This window comes from Mustela putorius, unplaced genomic scaffold (assembly GCF_011764305.1).
Source record: "Mustela putorius furo isolate JIRA1106 unplaced genomic scaffold, ASM1176430v1.1 tig00002144_pilon_pilon_pilon, whole genome shotgun sequence".
Lineage (NCBI taxonomy): Eukaryota > Metazoa > Chordata > Mammalia > Carnivora > Mustelidae > Mustela > Mustela putorius.
This window is the reverse complement of record NW_025421955.1, coordinates 209,048-220,286: the sequence shown is the minus strand read 5'-3', so window position 1 is coordinate 220,286 and position 11,239 is coordinate 209,048. Positions and strand designations below refer to the sequence as shown.

The following is an 11,239-nucleotide window of genomic DNA, read 5'->3' as shown; positions in this document are numbered from 1 at the left end:
AAACCACATCATACTTAGTATTTAAACCAAAATACTGGCACATTTTGGAAAGTTCAGAGGGCCATTTTGATTGCTGAAATGATGAAAGGGTGGTACTGGCATTTAGGAAGGCAAAGTTGCAGGGATGCAAAATCTGTTTTGCAGAGACTTCAATACACTGGATTTTCCATAAATGTAACTTCCCCCTGTAAACTGAGGGAAAACTGGCACGAGGTTTTACCTGGAAAGGTACCAATAACCCTTGACCCGTTTGGGAAAAACACATCAGCGAAAGCCTTTCCCTTCTTGGCTTGGAGTCTGCGACCACACTCCAGTATCACTCGAGAGCTGCAGCGGGACATGGAGGAAAACAGGATGAGGGGAACCCAAGTGTACGGACCAGACGGATCTTCTGTAGGATATGCTGGGAAAGGACAGGAAGAATTCAGTGGGAGCATGCTCATCCTGTGATCTGCCAGGAGTAGATGAACAAAAACCAGCTTAACGGCTGCCACTTTGTTTCCATGTCTGTCTCCCTCACCAGAGTTTTACCTCCTTCTCGGAAGGCCGGAAACAACACCCCGCTCATCCTGGTGCCCTCGAGCCAGAGGACCTGACACTCAGCAGAAGGCCAGTCCACACCTGTGGAACTGAGGGACTGGGAATGGCTAGATCCCGCGTCGTAATGACGAGCCCAGCAACAGAACCATGTCCAGACTGAAGCACGTCAGGCTGTGGAGGGTGGGATGCAAGTGCCACAGGTCTCCGTCTTAAGACCCTTTGCAGCAGGGGTCACAGGAGCCTGCGGTCCTCACCTCCATTACATCCCTCAGGGGGTCCCCGATTTGACCGGTTAAAACAATTCTCAACCAACCATAAAAGTCTAACACAGAAAAAGAGATAACTTACTGCCGAAGTGTCTGTATGAACCTGGTTCTTAGCCAGCCTGAGGCACAAATTCGGGCACAGCACACTCTGGTCGGGAAGCAGAGGCTGACCCGAAAGTCTTCCAGGCTGAGGCAGTGTCGGGCTAGTCAGAGAGCACACACAGGATGTGTCATCGCAGAGGGCACACGGGACACTCCTGAAACAGAGTTTACAGCTGTTAGGGAGCCCGGAGCTAGACACACACGAATCAGGCGATGCACCTCGCCAGGGCCCCGATGTGGCTTCCCACCATGGGACCTTCCCCTCCAAGACTCCCTGTCCATTTCCTATATTCATCTGAGCCCTTGGTTTCAGAGGGCTGCCTGGAGGCAGTCGGTTCCAAAAGTATGGTCTGTCCACAACACCAGTTCAGCCTCCTTCTGAGGGAGGAGGTCACGGGGAAGTGCTGTGCGTGCAAAGCCCGAGAACTGGGGGAATGCCTGCTGTCCCACACTCAGAGCTCTGGCAGGTGTGGTGGGGAGCTGTGGGGGGATCAGCAGCCAGTTTGCATCAGAGTGCTCACAGACACTTGGAAAGATGGCACTGCGAGTATTATCTTTCTTTCTTTCCTTTTTTTTTTTTTTAAAAGGATTTTATTAATTTGACAGACAGAGATCAGTAGGCAGAGAGGCAGGGAGAGAGAGAGGGGGAAGCAGGATCCCTGTTGAGCAGACAGCCCCATGCGGGGCTTGATCCCAGGCCCCTGGGATCCTGACCCCTGGGATCCTGACCTGAGGGAAAGGCAGAGGCTTTAACCCACTGAGCCACCGAGGTGCCCCACCGTGAGTTTTTCTTTAAAAAGGTTTCCAGGAACAGTTTGGGCAAACAGAGGTCATTAATGTCTTTGCTTCCTCCCTCTGCCTCTCCCCAGGTGCTAGGTTTGGGTTTCCTCCACTGCTACAAATCAGTGTACCTTTCTGAAATCAAACCTTTACGTTTCTTTACTTATCCCCTACTCTCCTCCAAACCCTTTGTATGGAGGGGCTGCTCTCAAAAGGGACAAGAGCATTTTCATAGAAAAACCTATTGCATAACCACAAAGACTTATGATCATTAGGAACCGTCAGGATGAGATCCTGAATTTTCAACATTTTCAGAATGGGTTTACATCACCTCCTGCCCCTTTTGTCTCTCTCATTCACACAGTGACCAGGCTAGACTAGGTTGTTCCCTTCTGTGCTGGGCACAGCTGCATTGAATAGCGGCCCCGCCTCACATCTTGAATCAATTTTCTCAATACATCCAGACACTACAACGATCGGAGCCATTCTGAAATCCTCCCTTTCCCCCTCTCATTGAAAGCTTATGCAAAGGGCTAGCAGTAAACTGACACTTACCGGGTGGCCACACAGGGGCCAGGGGCCTTTCTAGTTGGAATGCTGGAGAGAGGCAGCCCACAGCAGCAGGAAGCAAGGTGAAGAAAGAGGCTGGAGTGCCTTCCCATGTCTCTGCCTCTAGTTTTATGGAAAGCTTTTTCTGGCTCAGGGAACTAATTCGTTTCCTCCCGCTTGGGAGGAGAGAGCAAGTTAAACCTGCAACATTTTTGGCTGACCCAAAGCTCACCTTTGGGAAGGCTTGTATCCTTTCCCCTGGCCCTGAGAAAATAAAGCACTAAGTCACAAGGTGGCTACAGGAGTTCAGCCGCGGTTCCGTACCATGGGTACATCCACAGTCACCGGGGCACAAAAGGTTCATCATCTCTACCACATCACCCTTCCCTTACTCAAAGAAGTCTCACCATATTTTAGTTGAGTCAGGGTCTTCTCGCTAGTGAGTCCCACGGCTACCACCGCTCTTCCCGATGTCCCAAGACCACCCTTCCTTTTGCGGAATCCCCAGGAGGACCCAAAGGTCTCAGCACACACAGTCATTCATCCTCAGGGCTAAGATTTATTACAGCAGAGGGATACGAAGCAAAATTACCCAAGTAACATCTGGAGGAAACCAGTTCAAGCTTCCAAGTGTCCTTTCCCAGTAGAGTCATGCTGTTTGTGCTTCCAGCCACAAATCATGATGTCGCACACGAAATCTTGTCTACAGGGAAGCTCATGCATGACTAACACCGTGTCGGGAGGTCTGTTTTGGGGGCCGGTCGCGTAAGTACTCTCCGCATAAGCATGTACCAAGATTTCAGATTTCCAAAGGGAAAGCAGGTGTTCAGCATGAAACGTATTGCTTGGACAGTTTAGGAAGAGTAAAGCATCCTGCTTGGGTAGGGAATGGTGGGAAGCCTTCTGACATTCAAGTTCCCAGATGCAAGGTAGGGGCCAACATGCTGATCTCTGCAAGGATAGTGGTCTCAGGCCTGCTCTGTTAACTCTTCTCTGCATAACACCCAACAACAAAGCTTCAAGATACATAGCGAGGTCAGAGAGAACGGGAGGATAAATGAACCTACCAATGATAGCTGTAGAGTTCAACACTCACTCAGTAGTGTCAGAAGGAACAGAAGAAAATCAGCACTATGTAGATGAACCGAACAACACTGTGAACTACCTGGATGTAAGTGACAAGTACAGAACCTTTCCCATAGCAGCGGCAGAACACACATTTTTTTCAAGGGCATAGGGAGTTTCACCAAGGTACTCTGCATCCTGGGTCGTAAAAGAAATATTACAAATTATAAAACAGTTGAAATTATATAGAGAATGTAGTCTGAGCAGAAGAGAGAAACTTCCAATATGTAAGAAAGAGTAAAGAGGAAAATCTCCCAATACAAGGAAATTACACCATATGCTTCGAAATAATCCATGGTCCAAAGGGCAAGTCTCCAGGGAAATCAGGAAATATTCTGGATACTGACCCTTCATTAGATGAACTGAACGGAAAGGAAAATACAACATACCCAAATTTGCAGGATGCAACCACCCCAGAGCTTAGCAGTAAAGGTACAGCATCAAATGTTTGTATTAGAAAGAATCAAGGATCCAAATCAATAATGAAAGCTTCCCCCTTAAGAACTAGAGAAAGAAAATAAAAATAAACTCAAAGCAAGTAAATAAGGGAAACAGACATTACAGCAGATATCAGGAAAAGAACAGTGGGTGAAACCAAAAGCTGGTTCTTTGAAAAGGTCAATGAAATTCCTAAGTTTCTATCCACACCGAGGCAGAAAGAAAGGTAAGGAAAGATACAACTTAAGACTATGAGGAAAGAAATGGGTTACAGACTCCACAGAAACTGAAAGGATTCTAAGAAATAACTCTGTGCACCGACATCTGGTAACTTAGATCAAACAAATAATTGCTTGAAAGGCACAAACTATTAAAACTCAACCAACAAACAACGACAACAACAACAAAAACCCAACCCACCCAGATAATCTGAAAAACAAACATAAATTTAAAATTTTTATCTTTTAAAAGCTGTCAGGAAAGAGGGCGCCTGGGTGGCTCAGTGGTTAAGCCGCTGCCTTCGGCTCAGGTCATGATCTCAGGGTCCTGGGATCGAGTCCCGCATCGGGCTCTCTGCTCAGCAGGGAGTCTGCTTCCTCCTCTTTCTCTCTCTCTCTGCCTGCCTCTCTGCCTACTTGTGATTTCTCTCTGTCAAATAAATAAATAAAATCTTAAAAAAAAAAAAAACTGTCAGGAAAGAAATCTCCAGGCCCTGCCGGTTTCTCTGGAAAATCCCACCACACATTTAAGAAGAAATAACAGTAATTCTACACAACCCCTTCAAACAGAGGAGAGGGAACATTTCTTGAATCATTTGATCAGATCAGCATTACCCCGATGCCAAAATCAGACAAAGACAGTACTAGCAAAACAAATTCAATAATATACAAAAACTGTAATACAACATGATCCAGTTGGGTTTATCCTGGAAATGCAAAGGCAGTGCAGTATTCAAAAACTCAACGAATAGGGGCGCCTGGGTGGTTCGGTTGGTTGGTTTTGGCTCAGGTCAGGATCTCAGGGTACTGAGATGGATGGAGCCTTGCCTTGGCTCTATGCTCAGCAGGAGTCTGCTTGTCCCTATCCCTCTGCTCCTCCCCCCCACTCCCTCTCACTCTCACTCTTTATAAATAAGTAAATAAATCTTCTCAAAAGTCAAATAATAAATTCATTAGTGTATCAAAAAGAAAAGAAAGGAAAAGAAAAAGAACCACAGGATCCTATCAATTCATTCAGAGAAAGCATTTGACAAAACTCAATAGCCATTCATGATAAAAGCATTCAGCAAACAAGGAACAGAAGTGAGTTTTCTTAACCTGGATATAAAGTATCTTGGAAAAATACCTACACCATCCATTCTACTTAATGGAGAAAATCTACATACTTTCTCCCAAAGACCAGGAGTGAGGCTAGGGTAGCCACCCTCCCCCTCTTGTTATTCAATATTTGCTGGAAGTCCTAGCCATTCCACAAAGGAAAGAAAAAAGAAAGATCAGAAAGGAGGAAATAAAACTATTTCAATTCACAGATGACATGATTTTGTACATAGATAATCCCATGAAATAAAACAACAACCTCCTAGAACTAACAAGTGCAGTCAACGTTGCTGCAGCATACAAGCTCAACACAAGAAGTCAAGCAAATTTCTACATGCTAGCAACGAAAAATTACCTAACAAAACAAAAAGCAGACATCCCTCGCACATACCATTTACAATAGCTTCCCTCCTCAAACTTAGCGAAACGTACACAAGATCCGTGTGCCCTAAACCACAAAAAGCTGAGGAAAGAAGCAGAGGAAGACCTGAATAGGAAGGCCTGATAAAGTCAGTATAATTTAGATGTCTATAGGTCCCAAAGGGATCCCTCATTTATTTACTTTTTAAAAGATTATTTATTTATTTATTTGACAGAGAGAGAGAGAGATATCACAAGTAGGCAGAGAGGCAGGAAGAGCGTGAGGGGGAAGCAGGCTCCCTGCCGAGCAGAGAGCCTGATGTAGGGCTTGATCCCAGAACCCTGAGACCATGACCTGAGTTGAAGGCAGAGGCTTAACCCGCTGAGCCACCCAGATGCCCCGGGATCCCTCATTTAAATACAATTCCAACTGAAACTCCCAGTAGGACTTTTAGGAAATATAGACTGATCATGCAGTTTAGGTGGAAAGGCAAAGGAGCTAGAACAGTCAAATAATTTTGAAGAAGAAAAAGAAAACTGGAGGAGTAACACCAATTTTATGATTTTCTATGAGGCAACAGCCAAGATGTGGAAACATCTGTGTCCACGGAGGGATCCATGGATCCTGAAAATGTGCTACAGATACACGACAGAATATTATTTGGATATACAAAAGAAGAAAATCCTGCCTTTTGCAACTACATGGATGGACCCTGAAGACTTTATACTGAGGTAAGTCAGACAGAGAAAGACAAACACTGCATGTTCTCACATATGTGGACATTTAAAAAGCAAACTCATACAAATAGAGATGAGAATGGTGTGTGCCAGAGGCTGGGGGGGAAACGGTGGTTTCTGGGTACCAAATTCCAGCCATAAGATGAATAAGTTATGGGGATCTAATGTAATATAGATAGCATGGTGACCATCATTCACAATACTGTATTAGATATGGCAAGTTAAGAGCCTAGATCTTACATGTTACCACCACACAAAAATGGTCATTACATGAAAGAACAAGAGTGTTAACTAACTTTTCATAGTAAATATTTTACAGCATATACATGTATCACATCATCACCCTGTATACCTTCAGTTTACTTATGTTATATATCAACAGTACCTCGATAAAGCTGAAAAAACAAAACTATCCCCAATATGTTCCAGTGGGAGCCCCTTCAAGAGATTTCCTGTGTCCTTCTGACATCAGTCAATCCTTCCTTGACCTGGCCCTTATTACTGGTACCACAAGTTGAGCCAGGCTCGTTTCTTTTTTTCCCTCTGCCATCCCAACACACACGCATATCTATCTATCACACATCTGTATCTATCAATCTATGCGTATACGCACACGTACATACTGAAAAGCACGAGTTCACATGCTTAAGAACTCCACTCCCAACGCAACACCTCAGAAATTGTTTTCTTCAGTGAGAGTCATGTCTCCCAATATCCTTCCTCATTTACTGAGCTGACGAATCCCACTGGATATAAGCCATAACACCTGCACAATAGAGCCACCCCCACTCCCATGCTCTGCTGAACCACTCCCCGACCTTGACCACCGTACCCCACTCCAGTTGGAATCCTTGAGCCAGTAAGCCTTCTTCCCATCCAACTCCCAGGGACATCGTCCTCACCACCGTGGGCTCTGTCCCCCATAGAGCCTGCTCCTGTGTATGGATGCCCTTCTCCCCGTGCCTGGGCTCTGACTCCTCAAGCGTCGGATGCCCCTACACACATACACTTGCCATGCTCTGTAGCCGCAAAGGGCTTTAGGGCTGAACTGCTCAGGTACAGAGGAGAAGAGAAGAGAAGGGAAAGAAAGGGGAGGGGAAGAGGTGAAATACATCTCAATACAATCAGTTAATTAAGGTGAACTGGGCCAAATCTGGGCAGTATCACGAAGCCAGTGCTTTTTGCTTCTTTTTCTTCCTCACTGCTCTCCACCTTTCTCTTTCTGCCTCTCTTCTCTACCCCTGTGCTTTCTCAGTCCTGTCCTCCATCAAGTGTAGAAAGGTAATGAGGGTAGTGATTCCCGTATGATCATTTCTGTGAGCTGGCTGACTGACATCCAGTGTGAATGGCGTCTACCCTGCGGCTTCGACACTCAAGCCCTCTCTCTGTCTCTCGTGACCGAGCACAAGGTTTCCCCCCTCCTTTAGCAATTTCGGGTGTAAGCAGGAGAGCAGATCTGTGTACTTCTTGGAGCCTTGCGTCCTTTGTCTGTGAAAAGGGGATGAAGACCACCTCTCTCTCACAGGTTGTGGGAGAAACAGAGACAACACCACCAGACACCTTTCGATGAACTCTGTGTGTCAAACCCCGTGATGAAGACTTTGAGCATCATCACAGGAATCCCTGATATCCAGGAACACACCCAGTGGATGTCCCCTCAGCACTACTGCACCTGCTGTACCTTCTTCCTGCGATGTTCTAACAAGGCAGGTGGTTCCATGGCCTGCTCCTTCGTTTCCTCAGTCCTCTGCTCAGTCATTACGCTGTGAGGGAGTCCTTCCCTCATCACCCTGAATAAACAACAGCATGCTCCCCACAAACTCTTTCCTCTAACTGGCCTTATCTTTCTATGTAGCACTTGCCCCTCTCTGATAGTCAATATATATTTACTGGCTAACTATGAAAGGCGGGACTTCGTCAGTTTTGTTCTGTATTCTATGTGCTCCCAGAAAAGTACCCAGGCTCACAGCAGGTGATCAGAAAATTCTTGGGGAAGGATGGCTGGGAGTCAGGACATCTACACTTCTAAGTTGCACAGGTACCCTCCAGGGCAGGCACTGGCCCCACTTTTTTTTTTGACTGTGGTCCGTATTTAGGCTTCAGGAGACAGGTGACTTGCCCAACGACACAAACAGGACTTGGGGCTCTGGACTTTGGCATCACCTCTGCCAGGTTCCAAGACCCTCAGTTCCTGGACAGAGACCTCAAAATTACAAAGGTAAAAGATTTCACTTCTAAGACAAAGACCCCCAAACAGCTCAGATAGAAACAACAAAAACAGATCACTGAACACGACCTAAAAAGCCTTCCAAAAATCTCTGCACAAAGAGCTCACAACTGGAGTCACAGATTCCCCAAAGCAACAGAGATCACACACACTGAGACAACTCCCACACCTCAACAGGCCAACGTCTGCACTCTAGGACACAAATTAAATCTGCTCAGATATGTCACATCTTAGAGAGACTCCCAAACCATGCAGACACCTCCCAGGCTAATACAAAGACCTCCTCAAAAAGAGAAAGACAGAAGTTCAAATAACTCGGAAACATCACAGAACCTTCCGATAAAGCCCCCATACAAATCAGAGAGCCTACACCTTGGACACAGACTCCCAACAGCTCAGATCCTTAAGACAGTGCCCCCCCCCACCCCAGGTAGCTCACGGACATCACAACTTAAAACCCAGAATCACAAACAGCTTAGAGACCTCACACACTAGGGTGCAGATGCCAACATAGAGACCTCAAACCCAAGGACACCAAAGCACAAAGCGCTCAGAAAGCGCACCCCCCGATATACAGGCACACACAGCCTACGACACTTCATCCCATGACGAACACAATCCACTCCGATATCCAAAAGGCTCAGAAAGATCAAATGTACCCAAACTGCATCTGTACTGACCTACCTAGAGCGATGCACATCCCCTAACTGCCTGACACACTTCACTTCCTAGGTAGGGACGCCAACCAAGCGCACAGACCTCGCCCTGACCATTGATTGATTGCATCTGTACGACTGAGGCGCCGTGCCAGACGGGCCCCATTAGGCTTGTGACCGAGTTTAGGTCTGAACAAGACTGAAAGAGCTCACGTGAAGACGGTACAGTCACCGCGCGCGTCCAGCGCCAGACACTGGCTACCAGCCAGCTGTTTTGCGCCGAACTTCGCCACCGACTAAGGCAGCATCTTCATTCCCTCGCAGCAGCCGGTCCCCGAAGAGTTGAACTCGGAGAAAAATTCTACACTCCGAAAGGCATGCGCACGCGCTCGCACGCACGCACGCACGCACGCACGATCGCACACCCAAACACCACACACACCCCTCCCCATGTGCTCCAGCTCAGCTGTCGTACTGCCTGTCCCAGCCCAATGACCAATGGGAACTGGGTACTCGAAGACAGAGGCGGGGACTAGGGGGTTCATCCGGAGGCACTGCGCGCCCAGGAAGGGTTTACTCAGATGAACTCTCCGGAGCCAATCACCACCTAGGGAGTCGCAGTCCCCGCCCCTACAATGGAGAGCCAATCTCTCGCCCCGTTGTTGCCCAGCTGGACGTGACCATGTAGAGACGGCGAAGTGAAATGACGGCTGCCGGCTCAGTCCGGCTGTCCACTCTGGCTCAAATGCGCCGGGAGAACGGAGTGGAGCGGGTGGGGAAAGGCTCGGAGGCGTATTAGCGCCTCCGCTGGGGGCCGTGGCTGATGCAGACCTTTGGTGTAGTGTCCTACACCGTGGGTTATTGCAAAATCGGACCCCGCGTCTCTAGTGGTACCTTCCTGCTCAGATGGTCCTACCTCTGTGCCCCTGGGAGGTACGTCCGGAGAGTCTTCCTGGTCCACCTGGAGCGCCCCTTAGTGGTGCGAACCTGGAATGGCTGGTCGATGCGGAGGCCCATGGGCTCTTCCAGGCTGGCCCCAAAGGGAGGGAGGGCAAAGCCAGGATGCAAACCCCACAGCTCACTGCAGTCTTGGACTCGGGGGGAAAAGGGGAAAAGTCTTACTAAGCTGAAGTTTACGTCCCCGCAGTGGCCACCATTGTACCAGGGAGCGTTACAAGCGTTTTCAATGTCCTGGGCGTTACGCTGGCTTGTGTCTCCCTGAGCAATGCAGAATGGGTCTAGTGGGGGTGTTAGAGGCCTGGTGTGGGGCAGGCCACTGTGGTTGGCTGTCAGGATAGATCAGAGAGATAGAAGGATCTTTGGTTTTGTTAGGGAAGGAGCCATCTTCCAGGAGCCCCGAGGACACCGAGAAAGTGAGATAAAGACCGCCGACTCCGTCACCATCCTGTCACCCCTGAACATGTTCCCTAGGAGAATCCATTACCCTTTGTGGCTTTAGTTCTCATCGCCCGCCACGCATTTATTTATTCATTTTCTCATTCATTCATTCCCTCCAAATTAGGTGTCAGACCATATAATGGATGTTAGGAATCCAATTGTATGGATACGGGGGGCGGGGAAGAAAACCTTGCTTTCATGGAGCTTACATCCTACTGGGATCATACAGCACAAAAATGTTAGGAAGTTGTCTAGGTTTTGGCAATTGCGATGGAAATTAAATCAGCAAAATGAAATAGAGGGGTGAATTTCTAGAAGCATGTCAAGGAAATTCTTTCAAAGCATGTGATCCTTGAGCAGACCCCTAAAGGAGATGAATATCTGCAAGAAAAGTATCCCAGACAGAGGTGGGAGCCAGTGGAAAAGGGCAGGAGTGGAAATTGGCCCAGGGTATATGAGGCACTGTGAGGTCTGTGGCTGCCTCAGTGTGGCTGAGGGAGAGAGGTAGGAGATGAGGTGGGAGGGGCCAGATCTTATCGTGCCTTCAGAGCCAAGGGGGGAGGACTTTGATTTACTCTCTGAGCCCTGGAGGTTTGGTTTTGGGGGTTTTTGTTGGTTGGTTTAGGTTGGGTTTGTTGTTGTTGTTATTGTTGTTGTGTTTTGTTTGTAGTAGAAAAGCCCCTAGGGTTCTTTCAGAGGCCAGAAGCCCAGGGCACCCAGTTTCATGGGAAACAGCTCCTTGCT

The 11,239-nt window shown here is 47.7% G+C and overlaps 1 long non-coding RNA gene across 1 annotated transcript; it reads right to left on the bottom strand.

Moving 5' to 3' along the window:
- Window positions 1–344: 344 nt before the first annotated feature.
- On the bottom strand, window positions 345–9,373 carry LOC123394272. The gene is made up of 3 exons (XR_006608995.1): window positions 9,311–9,373; window positions 889–1,063; window positions 345–403 (listed from the first exon to the last, which is right to left on the bottom strand). It is a non-coding gene; the product is annotated as an uncharacterized LOC123394272 (long non-coding RNA).
- Between the last annotated feature and the right edge of the window lie 1,866 nt (window positions 9,374–11,239).